The following is a 22,225-nucleotide window of genomic DNA, read 5'->3' as shown; positions in this document are numbered from 1 at the left end:
GTTATTGTTACATTGTGAGGGTGCGGAGAATCCCCTTTCTCTCAGGTCTGAGCGAGCAGAGAGCATCTTGGCTGCTGAGCGTCGCTTATAACCAGAGAGTCCGATCTCGCTTTGCCTGTGGGGGACACTGCTTGACCGCTTATTGCATATTTGATCAGTTTATTTCTGGATCTGCGAGTCTCCGATGGGTGTCAAGGTGACAGTTGGGTTCAGATTAATTGGCACGGCAAAGAACAGGGAGGGAGGGACGTGCCACGCTGGGCTGCCAGCTTTGAGTGATTCCCCCTGCCTCAAGTCCACAGAGGTGCAGCAGCACTCGCTGGGAAGCGCTTCTAGGGTGACAAGAGCTTAATAACATCACTAGTGAAGGGTGTTGTTTTGGTTTTGCCCAACACTAGTGAAAATGGACTCATATACAAACCAGCTCTGCCCCTCTTTCCTCTGCCGCTCTTCATCAGCGCTGAACACCACGCGCGCGGTGCAGAGCGGCGCTGGAGCCCGTCCCGCTGGTCCCTCCGCACCCACTTTCGCTGAGGGTACGGAGCTGAAACCATTCAAAAATTACATTAGAAATAGTAATGAGAATGAGAGGTCCAGGTTTTAATTAGAAACAAGCAATCAGTTTGTAAACTTAAGTGGGGGACTACGGTGGGTCCGTGGATTCCCTGACGTGATTGCGGAAAGGTCAATCTCAAAATTAAATAGGTGAGTCCTATTAAGAACTGTGCTCTAACACTTGTAAAATCAACTGCTCTGCTCACGTGCTTTTAAATAAAACTGTCAAAATTAGGATTTTTTTTTTATATATAAGGAAAACAAGATGTGGGGGAAAAGGTCTTTTTTTAAAATTGCTTTTCCTTTTAAAGATCAAATATGGTGTGTCTGGTCTAATTTCTGGCTGTTGGCACTGGTGTGAAGTGTGATTCTTGGTATGTGTGTGGTCTTGCAAGATTCTAAAACATAGACTTTCCAGAAAAACTAGAACTGAAATTTCAGTGGATGAAATGGGAGCCGTTCCATCTAAATTGTTAGGAAAGAAAAATCAAAATACCACTGTACCGAGTTGCTGCTGAAGGTTTTCAGTAATGTACTGGCAGGGCGAGGGGAGGAAGAGGATCTCAGATATGTAATACCTGCTTCTTGGTGTCGCTGCTGCAGCTCTTGAGCCCCTTGGAAGCCCATTCTCACTTGCTTGAGAGGACTTTGGATCAGGCAGCTGCGCATCCTGGGTATAGAAAGAGACACTCTTCCCCTCTTTTTGTTTTATACAATAGATACCACTTGCCGTGTGTTATTTTCTTCCACTGTCAAGGGGTTATTGCATTTGACATCTCCTTTTGCCATGTGGAGTGAGACACGGCGTTTGTTAATATACAGGAGAGATGGCACTTCCACATCTGGGAAATGATGTACTTTGGCAAGGCATCCGAGGTGAAGAGTGCTCCGTAAGGGTAAAATGTTATATTCCTGAAACGGTGTCCGTGAGCAGCGATGATCTCAGACACTCACCTCCGCAGGTCCGAGGTTTTGCCACCCCCATCTCCTGTGCTCAGATTAACGGGGTGGTATTAAACAAGTGCCCTGTGCAGGCTGCTTTCCCGCTATCTGTTGGATGCGTTTTGAGCAGAGAAATGCCAGCTCCTACATAATAAAATGGGACTTTTCTCAGCCTAAAGAAAGCTGTATTCCATTCTTACTACCTTTGTTCTCAAGCTGTGTTTAAACTCCAGAAATGGCCAGCCTGGTTTCCACACCAGCTGCCAATAGGAGGGATCACCTCTGTAGTTTGAGCGTTTTGTTGGCTTGTTCGACAGCACTTTTCTGCTGTTTGCTGGGACTGGAGGGTCTGACTGTGGGATCCCCAGGTTCCAGCATCCCCTTTACTCCCCCCAGGCCGTGCTGCTCGCTCTGTTTACAGCTGTTTCACATTTAGTTTACTGGGGAACAAGTTATGTCGAGGCTTGATGGCCCATCTCTCCATGAGGCTTGAACTTGCCACGTTGCGTGGATGTGCGGAGGGGAATTTAAGATATGCATGGTGAGATCTGTGATGTGGAGCTGCCTGTGCACTTGGGGTTTCTTTTTTTGAGTCTTACAGTGTAGTTTTCAGTGCTGGTTCAGGGAACACCTTGCCCAGGCTGTGCGAGGCTGGGTCCTGCTCTTGGCCTGCACGCAGGGTGCAGAGATGCAGCTGATCCCAGCAGCCGAGTCCTCAGCCCAGCTCATACCAAACGCAACAATTCTGCCGATCCGCCGGCCAAAAGGTGTCCCTGGCTGCACTGGGTGCAGGGGTATGTGCTGGGTGCAGGGGTATGTGCCGTAGGGAGCAGGAGGGACCGGGCTGGCACGGTGTCCCAAGGAGGGACAGGGGTGCTGGCAGCTCCGGCACCCACCGCCTTCCCGGAGCACCCAGCGCTGGCTCTTCGCCGCTCGCTTCTCCCCACTCCCCTCCCTGACGACATCAGAGGGCGCTCTGTCATCTCCGCTCAGTTTTTAATCACCATCATTTCATTTTGGTAGCAGGATTTGCAGGCGCAGGGTGGAAGCTCCTTACAAACAGGCAGGAGGACACGGGACAACGGAGCCCGGGACCCTGCGGTGGTTAATCCACCGCCGCTGTCCCCAAACGGCTCCTGGGTTGTGGCTTTGTGTCGCTTTTCGAGATGGTAAATGTGTAGCATGGACGCGAGGCGCCAGGCTGGGCTCCTCCAAGCTGTTTGAAGGGGGTGTGTGTCTGGTTCCAGCTGGAGCGGTGTCTCTAAACCCCCTTGCGGCTCCGGGTTGCCGGGGGAGGAACCCGCAGTCCCGCTCAGCCGTGGGACTGAGCCTGCGCGCCGGCTCCTGCTCGGGAGAAACATCCTACACAAAAAACAAGCGTACTCACCTTGTCAGTGGTGCGGGACGGGCTCTGGTCATCACCGCTCGGATAACGACCCCGCGGTGTCGGTGCCGAGGGGCAGCAGCAGTGCAGCCCCGCGGCCGGTGCCGGCAGCGGTCGCCGTGCACGCACTCCCGGTGGGTGGTTTATTCACGCACTCCCGGCCGGTGGTTAATTCACCTCCAGCAATTCCTCCAAAGTGCAGCAATCTATTTTGGCTTTAACAGTGCACTTTTTAGTTACTGGAGGAGGTTAAGTAACTCTGCTGATCCATCCTGTTGTTAAGTGAAGGTAGCAGGGTGCCAACAATTAAAGAAGTAATTGTTCAATTGGTTCTGCAATAATACTCATTGATTCTTTGTTTGAAGTGATTCGCTTTTCAATCCTCTTGCATTTAGAGATCTTGTTTCACCTGTGTCAAGGCAAGTTCAGGAAACCTAATTAACTGGGTTTTGGTTTTTATAATTAGGTCCCTAAAATAATTCATAGGTGGTGTTAATAACCCCATTTAAAAATCTATTAAGCTTTTGGAAAAGTTGGACAGAATCCTCTGTGCTGAATTTTTTTTCCCTCCCCTCTTCCCTCCTCCTTTTCCCCTTGGAGATGTGATGCTTCTTCCTTTTACAGCGCACTAATTAAAAACAGTAGGATTATGGTGGGAAATAATATGCATGTGAGGTTATCATCCACAGGGCAAAAGGAGGCTGCTGCCGCTTTCCCCGCTCGCTCCGAGGTACGCTCTGCGTCTTCAGCGCGAGCTGGCGGAGTTCATTAAAGGACAGATTGCCTGGGCATGCCGCAGGGACCCTTGGCATTTGCGAGGCTGCGAGCCGGGTCCAGGAGGGAAGCGACAGGAAGAGATAATCTGCGGAAAACGTTGGGTTTGGGTCATCCGCTGCGGCTTCGAAAAGGCAGGTTTCCTTCTGTGGGCGGCGCTCCCCAAAAGGCTGTCTGCAGAGAGAGGGTCTTTAGACGTTTAAACACTTGTCCTGGCTTTCTCCCTCCCCCCCTTCCCTCCCCACCCGGCCATTTGGGGCCTCGTGATGGCGGCTCCTGGCACGGCGGTACCGAGCTGTGCCACAGCCCCGGCCGCGGGAGCGTTTGTGTGGCCAGGCCCCGCTCACTCGCAGGCTGCACCGCAACGCGTGTTTAGGCTCCTTTTAGCGGGAGCAAGGAACCAGCTGCCCCATTTTACACGAGCCGGTGACTGGGGAGAGGCTTCTGCTGTGTTATTTTCTCCCCTCCGCTGGAGCTCTCGCAAACCGTTGCAGATGGAAGTTGTCCGTCTGTCTGTGCCGGTGGTGTTCGCTCCTCCGTGGCGCTGGCGCGTTGAAGGGCTTCGCTGCCATCTGCGAGCGGCCCCTGCTCCCTCCGGCTGCTGGAGCGGAATGCGGGGAATCATGTGCCCTTTGGGATGCCAAGACTCTCCGACATGGATCCTGGGAGGAATTTAAAGGAAATGCTGCCTTGTGGCTAATGCACAGACATATGTCAGCTCTGGGCCCTGGTGCTGCTGGAGCTGGGACGGGAACGCTTTGTCCTGCCTCCTCCTAAGGAGCATTTGTGTCTGTGACAACAAACACGTCGGTCAGGCCGGGGGTCCCGTGGGACGGCCGGTGTGTGCACGGGCTTGGCCGTGGAGTGCGCGTTCTGCTCTTCTCCCTGCGCAGGGACGTGTAACTTCCAAAGGGCGACATAGCGGGAGGATCTTGTAGTTAAAATCTGGCATCACCTGCAAGGTCTACTCCGAGCATCCTCAGGGAAAGCTGTGGACCATTTTTTGCCTGGCAGAGCTGAGATGATGGCTCGGAAGTCCAATATGACCTTCTCTGTGAGCTCTGAGGCATGTCGCACGTCCTGAGCAAGCTACAAGAACGGTATTTTTCCACCGCCACGTTTTCTTCCTGAAAGTCAAAATGTAAATTTTTTTATTACCCCTCATGAACGTGACAAAGTCCTACTTAAAAATGTAAAGACTCCCGTCTTCACGTGCACCATAAAGGCCTTTGCGTTCCACGCGGAGCCTCCAGACTCTTGATTTATTATTGAGCTCCAGTGGCTGGAGCAGGAGAGCAAAGTTAAATCTACAGAAGTGGCTGATGTGACAAAATGAGCGGTTGTCAGCAGCAGAGGGGGAAGCAACCGAAGGCGAATGTTAATGCTCAGCAAACCCTGGCGTGGGGAAGCGAGGTTGACTTCGCACTCCAGTTACAAAGAACCTCCTGCAACCCCCGGGGATGCTGGGGAGGGACGGTGAGGACAACGCGCCCTTCCTGGGGCATTGGGGGACATAAAAGGTGAAGAAGCCCCGTCAAGTACTGTCCCATCAAACCCACTCACTCTGGTGGTGTGAGATTGTTTTTGTAGGAACAACTGCTGTACAGGGGAACCGCAGCGTTTCCATCAGTACTCAAGGTAATTGGCTTTGGGCATGCAAAGCTGGAGAATTTTAGGCTTAAACAAGGAGACAGTTTGGGAAGAAAGGAGAAAACAAGGCAAGCCTATGGGGCTTTTTCTATTTTTGTTGGTTTTTTGGACCCGGTGCTGAAGCTCTTGATGTTGTTTTTCTGGACCGACAGGAGGGGGCAGATGTCGTATCTTGGAAGTGGATCTGAGATTTGGGGTTGAGGTTAATGATGGGGTGGTTTGTTATGAACTTCGGAATTGAGATCTTCTGCTGAGTGGGCTGAGCCTGCACGTGCAGCACAGAGACCTGGAGCCCTTGTCCAGCAGAGGGGTGGATGGTGTGGTTGGTGGAGTTGTTGATAGTGGCCCAGGGTTAAGGTGGTTTGAGATGTTTGTTGTCACTTTCCAGACTTCAGGCATCTCTTTTTTTCCACCTTGACTTGCAATTTTTGTGGCTTTCTTGTATACAAACGACTGTGCCGTTCCAGCAGGGCCCCTCTTTGATTATTTGTGGTGTTGCTGGCAGGAACCAACCCTCCTGTTATCTGGGAGTTTTCCATGCGCTTCGCATGAACAGCTCTGATAAAACAAATTACTTCCTACGTGGATAATTTAGAGCCAAACCTCCTGTTTTTCCGAACGTCACATCTTGAGTTTGTGAAACAAAACATGAGAACTTGGCTGACCAGCCTTCTATTGGAAAGCATGGGTCATGGTTTGGATGAAAAGCTCTTTGCAAGGCTCCGGAACAAGACACTGCCCTGCTAAACCTGGATGGGAAAAAGGTTAACGCAAGATGAATTGAACTATATTAGTGAAAATTGCATCATTAGAAGAAGCCTCTTCCTGTAAAATGCACAAATACAGCTGAATTCACAGATGCATTAGGGTCTTCTGCACCAGGAATATTTGTCATGGCAGAAGAAAGTGGAAGAGGCTTGTTCTTCAATGTCTGACATGTCACTACATGCTGTGAAGTGCAAATAGAGGAAGAAAAATTAACACATAAAAGAAATGTACTGTTTTCTGCAGGAAAATTAGCTAGTTAAAGCTGAGGGAACCGGCTTTTTTAATAATAATAAAAAAAAAATAGCAGAAAACAGCAGCAATTTTTTCTTTTTGCTTTGCTGAGGAAAAAAAATATGAGCAAGTTTTCTATTGCAACTTCCAGTGCTCTGAGCTGGAGGGGATAAGACTCTGCATGAGAGGGAAAAGACTTGCTGGAAATGCAGCACCCTGCACCTCCCATCCTGCTCCCCCTGCACGCAGGAACAGGCGAGCTCAAATTGTTGCTTGATTGTGTAAATGTTATCTAGTCATTATTCTAATATGAGGCACTATCAAGTACTTTAGATCTGTTGTGTGTCTTTGTTTTTAAAAATGATTTTGGTGACTCGTTGATGTCTTGATTCATCCCTTGACACTATCGGCCCTTATGGATTTAGTTGACTTCAGGGGTGAGTTTGTGGGGCTGAGCAGGGCTGGGACTCTGAAGAACAGGAGCTTGTCTATGGCTTACGTTGCCAAAAATCTGGGTGAGGGAGAGAGACGGTGCATGCCTTGGTTTGGGTTGGCTCTTGGGTGGTGGGGCCGTGCCTTGGTTTGGGTGGCTCTCGGGTGGTGGGGCCGTGCCTTGGTTTGGGTGGCTCTCGGGTGGTGGGGCCGTGCCTTGGTTTGGGTGGCTCTCGGGTGGTGGGGCTGTGCCTTGGTTTGGGTCAGCTCTCAGGTGGTGGGACTGTGCCTCAGACAGCAGCAGGGCGGCTAACGTGGTTCGTTGACCTTGATCTTTGAAAGACAAACACTGGAAAGACAATGTTATAGGCAATAAGAAAAAAACCTCATCCTTGTTACCGTGAAAAAATGGATTAGCGTCTCCTGATCTCGTAGTACGTTGTGGGTTTGTTTTGTTTGTGGCTGATCAAGCCCTCAGGCTGTGCACGTGAGCTGAGCTGTGAAGCTGGTCCTTGCGAGCACCAACCGGACACACAGACCACAATGGAGCCGCGTGTCCTCACCGGGCCCTTGAGCAGAACTGCCAGCGATGCAAAACCTCAGAGCTGTGCATCCTGAGGCTGTAAAAGGGGATGAGCAGAGCGCGGTGGGCGCTGTGGGTTCTGGAGCCCGGAGAGCTGCACCGTGTGCAGGAGAAGCCTTGTGTCGGTGCTCCCTTGGGCTGTGCTGCGGCCGGGCTGCCTGCTCAGAGCCAGGACGTTTCTGGGCCTTTGTCAGTCTGGTGGGGCTCTGGTTCCGAGGGAAATGGTTCCGTTATCAGCCTGTGGTGACCACAGGCATATCCTCTTGCAAGGGTGAGGTATAACAAGCTGCAATTTGCTCCTTCCCCTTTGAAGAAGTGGCTAATTGGGAGGAAATAACCCCCTGCCTTTACCTGCTGCGGCGGCGCTGTGTGGTTGGCAACTGCGGCGCTTCTGTGCCGAACGTGGAGGTGGGCGATGGTCAGAGCTCGCAGCTCTGGGGCTGCGTGCCCAGCTGAGCCCCGGCACCGCCTGGCGATGCTGCTGGACACGCTTTGATGTGGGGCTGCCCACAAAGGTCCCTTCTTGGGGATAAGAGTCCAAGTGATTAAACGAAGCTTATTTTGAATCACAGCAGTGTTCCTCTTGACTCCACAGGCTGTAGGGTAAAAGGCTACCCATGCTTGTTCCCTTTAAAGCTTCTCTCTAAGCTTGAAGTGTGGACTTTAAGCTGTAGACTGGCAAGACGTCTCTGCTTCCCTGCTCAGCCCATCCCAATACAACAGGACCATCCTGGCCCTGACCTGGTATCATGCCAGCAGTCTGGTCATTGCAAGGCAAAGGGCACAAAGGGGCAAGGGAAGACTTGCTTGAGACCTCCTCCTGGCAGTCGCTTTTAATTGCAAATGGTGTGATTTTTGAACAAGGGGGAGGGAGAGCTCTTGCTTCAGGCTAGGGAGTGAGAGATTGAAAGCTTGCTGCTGTGGTCATCAGAGGTGAAGAATAAGTCATAAATGATCCAAGGGCAAAGGCCAAATATAGACTGATAGCTGCATTGTTCCCCGCAGCCTTGAGAAGGACCTTGGTGCTGAGGCGCCCGTGGGTTTAACCCTTCCCTGCTCAGCGCAGACGCGGGTTCCAGCAGCGGATGTGTCCGCACTCAGCCTGGCTATTGGGTTGTGAATCTCTTGCAGGTGACCAGAGCTTGCTGAGAATGTCAATGGGCACAGCAAGTAAAACAAAAAGCTCTGTCCTTCTATTGCTGAAGCAAATACATGGGGTTGTGGTTTTGAAACTCTCCACTGAAAATTTGCTCCAAAATGTCCTGTGGTGAATATATTTTTCTGTTCTTCTCCTGGGCAATTTAGTGTATTTGCCTTGATTTGTCCTCTTAAAATGAGCACCATAAAGTTGGGAGCAAACATCATGGTAAATTCTTCAAAGCTCATATTCCTGCACTAAGGGCTTTGCTTTTGGTCTAAGGGCTGGGTGGTGGTGGGTCCCCAGGGTGACACTGTCTTGCCAAGGTGAGTCTCCAGGGTGTGATCAGGATTTCTTGGAAACTGATGGGTGCTGACAGATGTCTGCTCACTGCGGGGCAGAGGCGTTAGGCTCTGGTTTAGCTTCTCTTCTCTTACCTGTATGTGTCAGCCTCTCCCTGCAGCAGTGTAGAGCATGGCCTCAAAGTCTTTTATACAATCTCTGAAAGACACAAGTTGGTTGAGTTGTACTGGTTGACCCCTGGTGATGTGTGGGGGCTGGGCAGGGCTGTTCCAGCTCACCTTCCAGAGGATCCAGAGCTGACCTGGACCCAGCGCTCCGCTCCTTCCTTCTCCCTCAGAGCATTAAGCCGGGGCTGAGAAACTGTCCCCAGGACACTCTGACATGGAGAACAGGCTCACCCTGGTCACCTCCCAAATCCTGGCTCTGTTCACCCAAGTGAACCCCTTGTGCTGAGCACAGAGGCCGTCGCCCGCGCCCCTGGCTGGGTTTCTGCAGCTGGCACCGCGGGCACCCATCCGTCGCTGTCTGTGGTTAATGCTCAAGCCGGCGTGGCAGGCGGCCAGCAGCCGTGATACGATCTTCCTGGAGCGCAGAGAAGCTTCTTGGCTTTGTAACTGCCCCTTCTTGCTCTAAATGAAATGTCTTTCATCTTTAAAAGAAGCATTAAGGAAGCAGTTCCCTTAAAAATATCTGAGCTGGTGCAAACAGTAACTGCGGGCTGGCCGTGGAGTTTGGCTGGTCCTAAAAGCGCGAGACCTTGCAATGGGCCGGTGTCCTCCAGCAGAGCTTTTCCTGCCAGAGTCCCCTCGGCACCCATACGGTGTCATACAAAGTCCCCTTGTGCCTCGCGTTGTCCTTTTCCTCCATTTTACAGATGGTAGAAGTTTTTCACATGTGCATATGGGGCTGGGAAAGAGCAAATCTTAGCCTGAGAGTCAAGGAGAAAATCAGGTTCAGTGCCTTCCTCATGCTATAATTTATTGTACATGTGAGTGAAGTGTCACTCTGCTAGGAACTGAGTTAATTCTCATCTGGATGGGGGTTTTGGCTGTTGCAGCTACACTGTGTGTTTTGTTTTGCTTTTTTTTCTTGCAAATTTGCATCCACTGATTTTTCTGGACCAAAGTTATCTTAGCATCAGCTTCACCAAAGTTTAATGGAGATGTGCTAGGGAAGGGGAACGTTTGAGCCCATTATCTTCCAGGAGTGGCAGGAATTTCTCTGTTCATTGCCAGGCAGACTAGAAGCTGGCTTCTTGTGTGTCTTTATTTTAAATAAAAGCCCTTTACTTTTGATGGGGGTCAGCGATGGGTGCAGCAGTGTGAGTGCATGTTTCTTTCCCTTGTGTGCCTTGTGCCACCGGGGGATACTCGGGGAGCAGGAAGGCTCTGTAGGGAAAAGCAACCGCTCGCCTCAGCCGGCCGCTCAGCGCCGGCATCGCTGCGCGGTCCTGCGCCCTGCATGCATTATCCCTCAAATCAAAGGAGGAATCGGCAGGAAGAATGTTTAACTGGAGCCTGTGATCCTCAGGTGTGACACTGGGGGCCCCGCCGCAATGAGATGCACAGTCATGCTCTCTCCGAGACGCAGGGTTAAAGATTTGCTTGGGGCCAGTCAATAGCACGCACTGAGTATCTTCCTCAAGAATGTGTCTGCTCTTTTCCTGCCTCCAAGTAGCAGCACTTGAGTCTCAGTCCCCTACTTGAATCACTGCACTATCTCCACTTCATCAGAAACCAGAGAGTTGAGTCTTTGATGATTGTTGTGACTCACGGTGTCACAGAACTACTTACCCTGTGATTTCAACTTTAATCACTGATCCACTATCTATAGAGCTGCCTGTGGAACAGTTCAAATTGTAATTATAGGAAGCTCATCTGCTGCAAGCCACAAAGCAGGCTTTACCATATGCCTTTAAAGGTGAACTAATGTCATGATGAAATAACTGTGTTTTGCTGCAGATTGATACCACTGGCTGGCAAGTTAACATACAGGATGAAAGCTCTGACATTTTGCAAGCTACACTATCGCCCTCCAAGTCATGTTAACCTCACATTCCCTGTTGTTTTACAAGAGATCTGTGGGTAACTGGGAAGTGTCCTCAGACACCAGCGATGGGGAGGGTGTGCAGTACGGGGGGAACGTGCCGAGGTGGGCGTGCGGTGGTACCTGTGTAATACAGGCTCAAGGCTGTGGATGTGTTTTCCATCCTTGCCCCTCATCTGACCTTGACATTCATTTTGGTCTCTCTTCCCCCCCACCCTGCTTTTGAAAGGGATTTGCTGATTTTCTTTTTAGGGTTACTGCTGTCTGCCCCCATCTCCATCTCTGTGCTCTCAGAAACCTGTGCAAGGGGCTGCTTTGTATCCCCCCTTGTTCGAGTGCTGAAAGCCCTGGTAAAGCTCTGCCCTGTGCCACGTGTTTTCTGCACCACTAATGAGAGTATTCACACCTTGAAAAGCTTGGTGGGGAGATATAGGGCAGGACAGGGATGTAATGAAGTGATTTGCCAAAAATCCTAGTCAAGGTCCATGCAGGGGTTCACCCAGCTATTCACCCATGTTTTATGGGTGTCTGCAGCACCTCGCTTCTCAAAAACCTGGGAGAGAATTTTGGAAGCATTAACAGAATTAAGTTGTTGCTAACACATGATATAGGAAGCTTATTTTCATTCTCAGCAGCACAACGGGAGCGGTGAGGCACGAAGCAGTGGAGACACCTCTTTGCCAGGGCTCCGTGGTGGAGCTGGGAATGCTCTCCCCGTGTTTGTCCAGCTGGGGTTTGGGCAGAGGCCTCTTCTGCTCCTTGTATCTGCAGCCCCCAGGTTGAAGAGGAGCAAAGTGGAGATGGCAAAGCGAGTTTGCTGTGAGAGGTCTTTGGAGAAGCCTTCAAAAGTGAACAGTGGTGCTGTCGGAGATGTGGTACAGGCGGTTGCACCCCAGTTCTTTGCCAACCTCCTCCTTCTCCCCAGGCGTGGATGCATTTCAGTAGTGACAGGATGTTTGGGACCTGGAAGGGTCTGTGCAAGTCCAACCCAAGCTTCTCTCAGTAGATCCCCTTTCTATTGCCATGCTCGTAATTAAGCTTTCGCCATAAAGTAGGGAAATGAGATCTGCAAGTCCAAAGTTGGCAACCCAGCGTGACTCCAACTCTGCCTGTGCTAAACTGCTGCTCTTTCCTCCTGCGACTGGCCACATAAAGATAAGTAACGAAGATGGTTTTATTGCGAGCAGCTGGGGAAAATCACGTTGCTTCAGTTTCCATAAAATAGCCGAGCCTCAGCTTTTTTATCCTGCCCATTCGCACATCCACTATAAAAGGGACATCAGTTATAAACATTTCCTGTTTGTGCATACAGTCTTCCAGCACTTATGATGTATAGACTGACAAAAGGCTTAATGCTTTGAATATATAAAACACAAGGCCTGTGCAATGGAGGGTGACAGTTGCCCTTTAATGTTCTGCTTTTTAAAGATCAGGGTAGAGTTCAGAAAGCATAGTCATGAGGTTTAATGATTTAATGGGGACGACTGGGGAGCAAAAATAGTTACTACACCCTGGGGAAAAGTGGTTCCTCATACATATTACTTTAGCCTAATGGCCTATGAATGCTTCCTCTGTGGCATAGGAGGGTGTCACGGTACATAGACTCTATAATACTGAATGGGTTGATTAAATGCATATTAAACAATACTAAATTGGAAAAAAAAAAAAAAAAAAGACGCCACCAACTGTATTTATTCTGTTCTTAGAAAATGTTGTTACTCATTCAATTTCATTTGTGATATTATTATAATTTTTCCCCCATTTGGCGCTCGTGGCGGTGCGAGGGAGCCCAGCGCGGCCGCGGGGGCTGGCTGGGAGCTGCGAGCTGCGGGCTGGGGCGGCACCGGGGCGGTGCAGGACCGGGCTGGGGGCGGTGGGGGCGTTTGCAGGTGAAACTGGCCAGGTGTTCATCTGCAAAGTGGCCCAGCCCTGTGCAGGTCGTGTTCAAGTGAATGTCAACGGTGCGCCATACGCCAGAACTTTCAGATGTGCCTCTAGGACCCAAATAAGGGACACGGGTGGATGCTATTGCTGATATATCCCAGCTCTGAATATCTGTGCAAATTTACAGTTTTCTAGACAGAGTGTTTTTCTGGCCAGGGTATGTTAATATTATGTGAATTATTAGAGATTATAAGACGACCAAGTGTGGTATTTTTGAGATTGTTCTGCCCAGGTATTTTTATGGCACAACATCGTCTGGTGTGGGATATTGACTTCATTATCTTCTCTGTGTAATCTCTGACACGTGTATTCCTTTCCAAGCCTTGTTACCTTGAAGCAGCTTTTCCCTATGGCCCTTCCACCGACACGGGTTTGGTGTTTTTTCTGTTTTACTGCTTCAATCAGTTGCTTTATTCTGCACTTTGTAGTTTCAAACCCAATTTACAGTTCTCCGTACTGCAGAAGTAGCTGGAGCGCCGAACGCTGGAGAGCAACCTCAAATTAATGGGAGAAGAGAAATTGCCTTTGTAATAAGAACTGCAGCAGGGTTGCAACCAACAGCAATAATGGTTTGTGTGGGGGAAACCAGCGGTCGGGAGGCACGAGCAGAGGGCTGTGCGGGTCACCCGTGCCTGCAGGTTTTGGGGAGGCATCTTCTCTTTTGAAGTCCCGCTGGGTTGGCAAGATCGGTGTTCAAATATTTGCTCGCAAACACAATGTGAACAGTTCAATGTGTTCTGGGAGTACATGAATATGAAAGGAAAAGTCTTTAAGGCGCTATAATGACTTTGAAATGAGAAAATCACAGGTGGTGGCTTCTCGGATCTCCACACCGGTTTCAAGCCTAGTCCTAAAAACCAACTTCACATCTGTATTTTGAGGTGGCTTGAAGCGTTTGGCTTTGGCAGTGAGCATGGTTAGAACCTTGTGTTCTGCACACGTGTGACCTGAACACGTGGCGATGCCGAGGGAGGATCCGCAGCCCACCCGATGCTGTGGGAAGAGCCACCGCTGGAATCCTCCATCAGCAACATCCAGCAGCGAGGAATGCGCCTCCTCCTCCTCCCAGCAGCTTGTTATCGATGGGAACATTTTATAAATAAACATCTCTAGGTAACATATTCCATAAAATATCTAATTATAGATTATTGGATTGAACATTTCTTGCTTCAATTAAGTGATAGTTTTTTCCCCTCAGGAAGCCAGCTCGATGCTCTTTCTGGGGAAATTATGAGTATTTATTCTATGTTCTGTAGGTGATGTCTTTTTATGTTGTTAATAAATAAAGTACAGTGCTTTGCCCTAAATAAAACTAATGGAGGTCAGGCTTTGCATTTTTGTTTTCCTGATCAGATCTCTCCTGTCTGGTGGTTCATAGCTTTGGTACAGTGATATTTGTGAGGAAGGACATGAAAGAAAAAGGGAATGAAGAAGAATGCATAATGGCTTGGCCATTCTCATATCTCTCTCAGCCCAGATGTATTTAGATTTAAAAAACCAAAAAAGCTGAAAGCGCAGAATTATGTTGCATTTCATGCCCATCCATCCTTTGGGCAGGTGGTCTGTAGATTTGAGAGCTCGATTTGAACTACTGGGAAGTCGGTGACCTTTTCTCACAAAATCTGCCTTTAACTCTGGGTTTGATCTCCCCAGAAGTGGCTGATTTGCTTGATTTAAGTCAAGAGCTCAGGCTTTGGCCCGTCTGTTGTGTCCAGAGAGGCACGGCAGCCGGGCCGCAGTATCTGTCAGGTGGGGGCTTTGGCAGGGGATAAACCCGCTCGGGCTGGGATGTGTGGTGGTGGTATTTTCTGAAGGAGATGCTGTAGATGAAACGCATCGGTTCCGAGCAGCTCCCTGGAGGAGCTAGGTCAGCCCAAGCGATGCTCTTGTGGGTTTGGTACCTTTGAGCCTACAACACTCATTCCCCCGCTCTCATCTCATTCTCTCCTGAGCTGTGGGTGAACTGGGGGAAACTGGAGTTAGAGCCGAACTGTCTGAAGGGATATAGAACATGGACAGCTGAGCTCGCAGGCTTCTCCTGGGCTTTATCACATCTTTCAGGTGGAGCCGCTTGTGCCTTTCCCTCGGGCTGCGTTCAGCCGCGTCTGCGCTGGAGGAGCTGTGCCGTGCTCCCGGCTCCCGTGGCGCTGAGCACCCTCGTCCTCGGTGCAAGGGGAGAAAGTCCTAATCAGGGCGCCGCAGCCTTTCTCCTGCTCCCTTACCTGCCATTTTAAACAAATGCAAATTAAACCCCTCCATCGGGTTGGTTCATTCCCTTCCTTCATGTAACTGATGTTATTGGATTTTTATGCAGCACATTACACCCTGAGCCATGTCTTCTACTATTTTGCTTTCAAATTGTATCTCCTGCCATTTGTGTCACATTTAAAATGCTAACAGTATAGAATGTCATTTACAGAATCGGGGCGTTTGCTGCGGAAAATTAATTTGACTTATTCCTTCTGCCTGTTCCTATCTCCAGGCCAATATTATGCTACTCATTCTACAAGAGTAATACTTAATGAATAGGACTATTAATAATGTCAAGGTCCATGGGGGTCTTATGGGTAACGGATAGGCGTAGACTGTAAGGGGGCAGTCACCTGACTTCGGTTAATGTTCCATGAAAATATCAGGCAGTGCAATGTAATTATGGAGCAGAGGATAGTAAAAAAGGCAGGGAACTTGGAGTCTCTTAAATATTTTTTTAAATTAGCCGGTGCTTTTTCAGTAATTTACCTGAACCTTTGGCAGACCAGGTGTGAAAACTGTTTAAAATTCAAAAAGGAAAAACCAACAGCTACGTACCCAATTCGTAAGAAGGGTGATGTGGTCAGCTGGGTTTGCAGCGCTAGGCAGGAGTGGTGTGTGTTTGGCGTTACACGAAGGGTGAGGGATGGATGTGCGCGTCGTTCTGTTTACAGCAAATAGGAACGTGAGGCTTTGGTTCTTTTGGTGTTTTTTTAATCTATGTCTCTATTTTAAAAGACTAAAATCTATTGGGGAAAATGCAAAATTAACGTCTATAATGGCAGAAGAAACAAAATCTCGGTGCTATTTGTGGGGTTACTTGCTGTGCAAACTGCAGCCAGGTGGGGCGGTTGGGGCAGGAGCTGCTGCTGGTGCTCAGGGTGGCACAAGGTGCTGCTGGTGCTCAGGGTGGCACAGGCACATTGAGGGAACAAGCTGCATTCAGGGCCTAATCCTACACTTTCTAGAACCATTTTTTTTTAAAGCATGGGTTTAACAGGGGTCTGATTTGATCTCCCTTATTTAAGGTCCTTGTTTGTAAATCCTTGTGGCTGGAGTGATGTCTGGGATTACTGGGGTAAGAAAATTGGCTACTGAGGTGCTGCTTTTCAGAACAGACTTTAAGCTTTTGCTGTCATTTTTGGTAGTTATGTGAGAAAATGTGGTGTGGCAGGTAAATCTGCAAAGGGACCTTTAGGAGACGCGTTTAGTTGTGTGTACGTTTGGTTCCTGTTCCCGGTAGGAACACTGGATGCTACCTCTCTCTCTTGCATCTTTCTTCATTTATCTTTGTCTTGCTCTTGGGACCATTGAGACTGAGGGAGCAGGTTGTAAAATGAGGCCCCTGATGTCCAAAGAGCAGGTGAAACAGGCTGTGAAAAGAGTTGATGTTATGCAGCAAAATAACATTGTGTATGTCTTGCTTTTGCAAAGTTACCTGTTCCCAGATGCTGAATGTGTGTCCTGAAATTGTGTTAGACAAACCAGAGGCTGCGAGCCAGGTTGGGTCACACTGTCGTGAGAGCGTCAGGAGGTGACATTGGTGGAGACTTGAGGTTCTGGTGCCCCAGGAGCTGCTGCGGAGCAGGGTGGCAATGACCTGTTCCATCTTGCTTGGCTAGAGGTTCAATATCTGCTCAAAATGTGCAGACTGGAGGAGCATAGTGACACCAAAAGCTTTGGCTGAGAAGGGTCTTTCTCAGCCTCTGTCCATGGAAGTTCTCAGGGGCTATTTGAAAACAAAACGTTTCTCTTCCATTTGTGGTCGATGGTGTCCGTGTGTGCGTGAGCGAGGTCAGCAGCCTCGTGGAAGGAGGACAAGGAGGACACTCTTCGCTAACTGAGCACTGGCCAAGCTTCACGTAGCAGATTGGACTCCCCCTTGGTTCCTCCTGCCCCTCTTCATCCTCTTATTATTGTTATTTTTTCCCCTCGAAGAAGCTTTATTCATGTCTGAGGCACGCGTTAATGTCGGCAGCATTAGGCAGCCCCAGTACGTCTCGTTGCTGTGTGGCTCACTAATTCTCACTATTAGGCCACCTGCTGACAACTCCCGAACGGAGCCGGATCCCTCAGTCAGAGTTTGCCATGAATAAACATAAAAGAGACAAATGAGGCAGCGCTGGCGGTTACTTCGCAGCCAGCCGGGCGTTGTTCCTCGCCTGGCGCCCGCACCGCATGGCCGGGCCCCGCTCAGCACCTGCCCACGTAGCTCTTGGTGGGGCGGCTTCTCCTCCGCGCTGCTTTTTGGGGTGTGTGTTCAGATGGAGCAACCGGGCTGCTCTGCCCAGAGCACGGCAGCCCAAGCTATAACCAACCACCCTTGGGTTGGCAAGCCCAGCGTGTTTCCTGCAGCTTTTTGGAAGTTCTGCGAGTGCATGTACCCCTGGATTTCCTGAATTAAACTTGTGTGAGCTTTAAGCATTTTCAGGAATACCAGGGAAGTTCCTCTGGATTCTAACTCCAATTCCTGAGCACGCAAGGACAGGAGAGGTGGGCTCGGCAGCAAACGGACACTCGTGAAGAAGCCGCTGCCATCAGCAAACACCAAGGAGGCAGATGTGCCCCACAGACCCTCCCAGCTGCCTCTTGCAAGGTGCTTTTGTGGCTGAGGTGGGAAAATATCTCCTTAGATGCTGAGATAGTGAAAGAACCAACAGGTATTTTTGTGGAGAGCTGCAGGAGTGGGGCTGTTGGTGGCCCTGACTCTGCACCAAAGGAGACGGAGCCGCTCTCGGGGCACCACGTGGGCAGAGGCAGTTGAACGTTTCCCAGTATCTGTAACTTACTGGTTCATCCCAGCAGGTACCAGGTGCTGGCCCCTCAGTCTGGTCTGTAGCCAAAGGGACTTGAATCTTCTGGCTTCTCTTTGTGCTCAATACTCAAGCCTTGGGGGACAAGCTCAGCCAAAGGACGGATCTGGAGCAGGATGGGAGTTCCTTTGCTTTGTGGTTCTCTTAAGACTTCCTTTAATCAGAAAATTTAGCGTAGGACCAAATACTAAAGGGTTTTTTTAATAGTTCTTTGCAGGAAATTAGGTTTTTCTATTATTGATTTATTAAAAACAAATCCACCAAACAAACAAGCATACTTTGAACTTTTCCTGTGGTTCAAAACCCTCCTTTCTGTGATATGGCTCTTGGACCACATCACTGGAGGAGGAAATCACTGCCCCCGAATGGCTCCGAGTGGAGAATGAGTATCTGGGGCTTTCTCTAAAACTCACCTGTTCTGCTTCAATAGACAGACCAGCTGATTTCCGTGGCGTTTTCTCTCTGCTCTGGGATGTTTGGGTGTAACGAGGCTGGTGTGTATGTTTTTAAGGGGCATCCCTGCTGTTGTATGTATCGCACTCAAAAATACACACCCAGGTGTATAACAGAGGTGGTTTTTGCTCACCCAGCACATGGGTCCGTGTAGGTGAACGCTCTAAATCCCGGGATCACGAAAGCTCAGGGGCCACATCCACAAACCAACGCGGCTTCTTTCCCTTCGACCCCCATCTTCTCCTGCCACTCTTTGATTTCTCCTCTTGCCTCAGATTTACAGCTACCTTGTCCAAATATATTATGGGAAATAAAGGATAAAATGCTTTAAAAACCTACCTTCCCAAGCAGGAGAACAGGCTTTGGTGAAAATAAACGAGCTGGTTTGTTATATTGCTCAGCCTCTGTCACGTGAAGGTGAGGCCTCCTTTTTTATTATTATTATTTTTTATTGCCACCCATTTGCCTTCGTTATAATTTATTTGTTAATCCGTGCTCCAGCTCATGAATTTTGCATTTGGGGAGGTGGAGGGGAAGGGGAGGGGGACTCAAAGCACCAAAAAAGATGCTGGTCCACTTAAAGGTGAAGGACACAGTTGGAGGGCAGGGCTGCCGGCTTGGCCTTCCATCATCCTTTTAAAAGGCAAATACGCAGTCAGCAGAAAGAAAGAAAAAGAGGGGGGGAGAAAAAAGAGGAAAAAAGCTAAAGACTTCCCAATTAATAATTATTCTGATGGCCTCGCTGGGATTCAGAACCTCACAGGTCAGAGAGGACAAATTCCACCCCCCTTTTCCTGAGCTCCGGTGCTCAGGTGAGCCGAGGCGGCTGTGCCTCCATGTCTCCTGTGCCAACTTTCCTTCCTTCCTTTGCTCTCTTCTTTTTTTATGAGGCATCCTGAGTGTAAAAAATATGGCCTGCCTTTATGGTGCTCCAGCACGAATGAAGCTATAAAATTATGAACAGTTTTTATGATGGCTATTCAGGGGATGCTTTTATATTGATGGTGCACATGCTGTATCTATCTTTTTCCCCCCATTCTTTTTTTGCATCCCTTCTTTCCTTGGAAAAGATGGCAGTATATGCGTGTGGGGGGGAAAGGATGTGGCGGGGGGGCACTGTGTAACTATTTTTCATGCATTTAATATATTAATTATCCGGTAAATGCTCCCTAGGCTGTACTTGGGATGTCGAAGAATGACAGCTTTTCAACGAAGCTCCAAAGGCAGCCCATCAGCCCACAGTGTATTATGTCGGAGAGGTCAGGGTGGGGTTAATGTAACTTTTTATTTGCTGATTTTTCATAGACGGGAGCAAAGCTGGTAAGAGGAAAAAGAGAGAGAGACTGAAAAGAAGGTGCAAAAAGAGCAGAGATAATGGCAAGTCTGTTCTGTCCCTCCATGGCCGGTTGATTATGCAAACAAGAGAGATGCTCCCAGCTCCTTGGGATGCTCCTTCTCCAGGGGCTTCTCTGCAGGGAAAGGCTGTCCAAGAGAAGGCAGCAATGACCAGAAACCCCGCATGAGATGGCTAAACTAAACTAAAATAAAATAGACGTTTCTAGGCAAAAAAAGTAGGAGGAAAGCTTGGCTGCTCGGGGTGGTTGTGGAGCAAAAGGCTGAGCTGGATGTGCAGGGGTGACCTGGGTGTCCTGGGATCCTGCTCCTGCTTTGCTCGCTGTTTTGTCTCTGCTGAGGGCTGGGCTGGGGTTCCAGCGGCAGGACCATCCCCGCACTATGGGGACAAGGGCTTCTCCTGCCCTGTCCCCCCGTTCCTGAAGGGCGCTGCTCTGGGGCTGCCCTGCTCTAACAGCAGGCTCTGTCGGGTATTGATCTCAGAGGTAATAGGGGTTTAATTTTCCTTTAAAAGGCCTGTAAATTATCTCAGGAAAGATTTAAAAAAAAAAACAACCCAGCCTATCTAAATCAAGGTGGAAAAGCTAAAGAAATTTGAAATAGTTTAAGTCTGTTATTTAGAAATTCTATAGCAAAGTCTGCTGTGACTGTGCGGGAGGGTTTGTCTAGTTTTAGTCCTTCAGGTGCAGGTAGCTGCATATACAATATAGTGTTTTTGTTCTTTTTTAATTTCACCTAATAAAAATCATCTTAGCGGTGTATATATTTGGTTTTAAAGTATCTTTTGTGAATGTAATTTACATTTGAATGAAGAGTGTTGATGTGTGAGCATTTACCAGCGCTTTAGGGATGCTGCTGTTCCAGATGTGAGAGCTGCAGCAGACCTGCTCTGGGCACCCAGTAAGAAGAGCCACTTGCTGTCACATCACTGCATCAGCTTTACCCCGTGTCACCAAGACACGGATTTATTTTGCATATAGGGATTTATTTTGGACACTTTCCTGGAGGCCTCTGCAGCCTCCAAAACAGAGTTTTGGTTCATGAGTAGATGAGAGTAACAGCCTTTTGCAATGAGCTGGTGAAGTAAAAACAGGCCTGAATGCAAAGTGGTGTATCTAGGTTTTTCCCAAGATATGGAAGAGTTTGAATTCCAAGGCAGGAGGTCTCCTAAATGGGTTTTGCTGTGCAGTACAAGCTATGTGTGTTGGAGAATGGAGAGCAGAAGTGGTGAGGAATGAAAGATCCATGGGCAGGAGCCCATGACCCAAAAGGCTCTGAAGTCGCAGGAAAGTCCCTCCTGGACTGGACACTAATACTGGCCCAGCCAGTACATACAGGGGAACCACGAGGAGCTGTCGGCCCTTCTTATCTGATATCTTATCTGTACATATAGCTCAGATGTGTCACACAGCTCCCTTGGGTCTCCCAGTTCCATCCCAAGGCCCTTCTCAGCTGGCACCTGGCTGGGTCCTTCCTTCCAGCTTTCTGGGGGCACTGCAAGAACTGTTGAGCATTTTAGAGTCATCTTTGCTGACCAGTTTATTTAACAACCATGAAATGTGCTTAGGTCATTGTGCTTTATTGTTAAATAATATAATCTAGGAAATAAAGGTAAAATAAATAGAAAGCTGCATCTTCAGATTGCCAGTAGTCTTTCCCTTTGTTTTTTTAAGGTGATTGTCAATTCATAGACCTCCAAGAGCTTACTGTGGGAAGACCTTACATGTTTTACTAAGTCTAGTATAAACGGAATGGTTTAAAAATTTATTTCACAAAATGATGCCTTCACTATTTATGGGCTAATGTCAGTGCTAAAACCCTGCAATGGACTGGGAAGCCTGACTGTCGCCACATGACCTTTCCTTGTTCTACTTCAGTAGCTGCATCCACCGGGAAGAGCAACTAAACATCAGGGGTTTTTTGCTCCCCAAATCTTTGGAAATTTCATGTAAGTGCAGAAATGGGAAACAGGATGTGCCCCTGATTTTGGTCATTTTCTTTGCAACCAGCTATCGTTTCCTTCTGGTGATTCCGTGTGGTGTGAAATCTGTTTGTTCTCTGTCCATCTGTGCCAAAAGCATCTTGAGTTGGGATCCAGATTCTCTTTGGTTCTTCAAACAAAGGTTTATGCTGCTTCCCAAGCCTTGGCAGGGTTGGCAGAGCAGCAACACCAGGATCTGAGCAGAGCTGATATTCTCAGTACAAAAGAGGAAAACTGAGGTGTTCTGACAGCATCTTCTTCTGGGGTTTGTGCAGCAGCTCCACAGGAGCCCCCAGATGTTGTGCTATTCTGATATCTACTCTGATTCTTGCAGTGAGAGGGTGCTATACATTAACCAGCTTGTACACCAGGTTTAGGTGTTGTATTCATAAAACTCCTGGCAAATGTTGGAGATATTCTTAAGGAGATCTGGATATAAAATGCTCTTCTGTGGAGGAGCAATGGTGATGTGCTGCATGCTGTGTTGGTTTTAGGCTTCAGGACTGCGTTCCTGCCCAGGATCTGCCAGCTGGTCTGTGTCCAGCTGGGAACGCATCAAGTTACACTGACACCATGTCTCTGGTTGCTGTGCGTTTGTCCCGTTTTCCTGAGGACACTGCAGAGA

Source organism: Nesoenas mayeri (genome assembly GCF_963082525.1).
Source record: "Nesoenas mayeri genome assembly, chromosome: 20".
NCBI lineage: Eukaryota > Metazoa > Chordata > Aves > Columbiformes > Columbidae > Nesoenas > Nesoenas mayeri.
The sequence above is the reverse complement of the archived record's forward strand: the minus strand, read 5'-3'. Positions refer to the sequence as shown.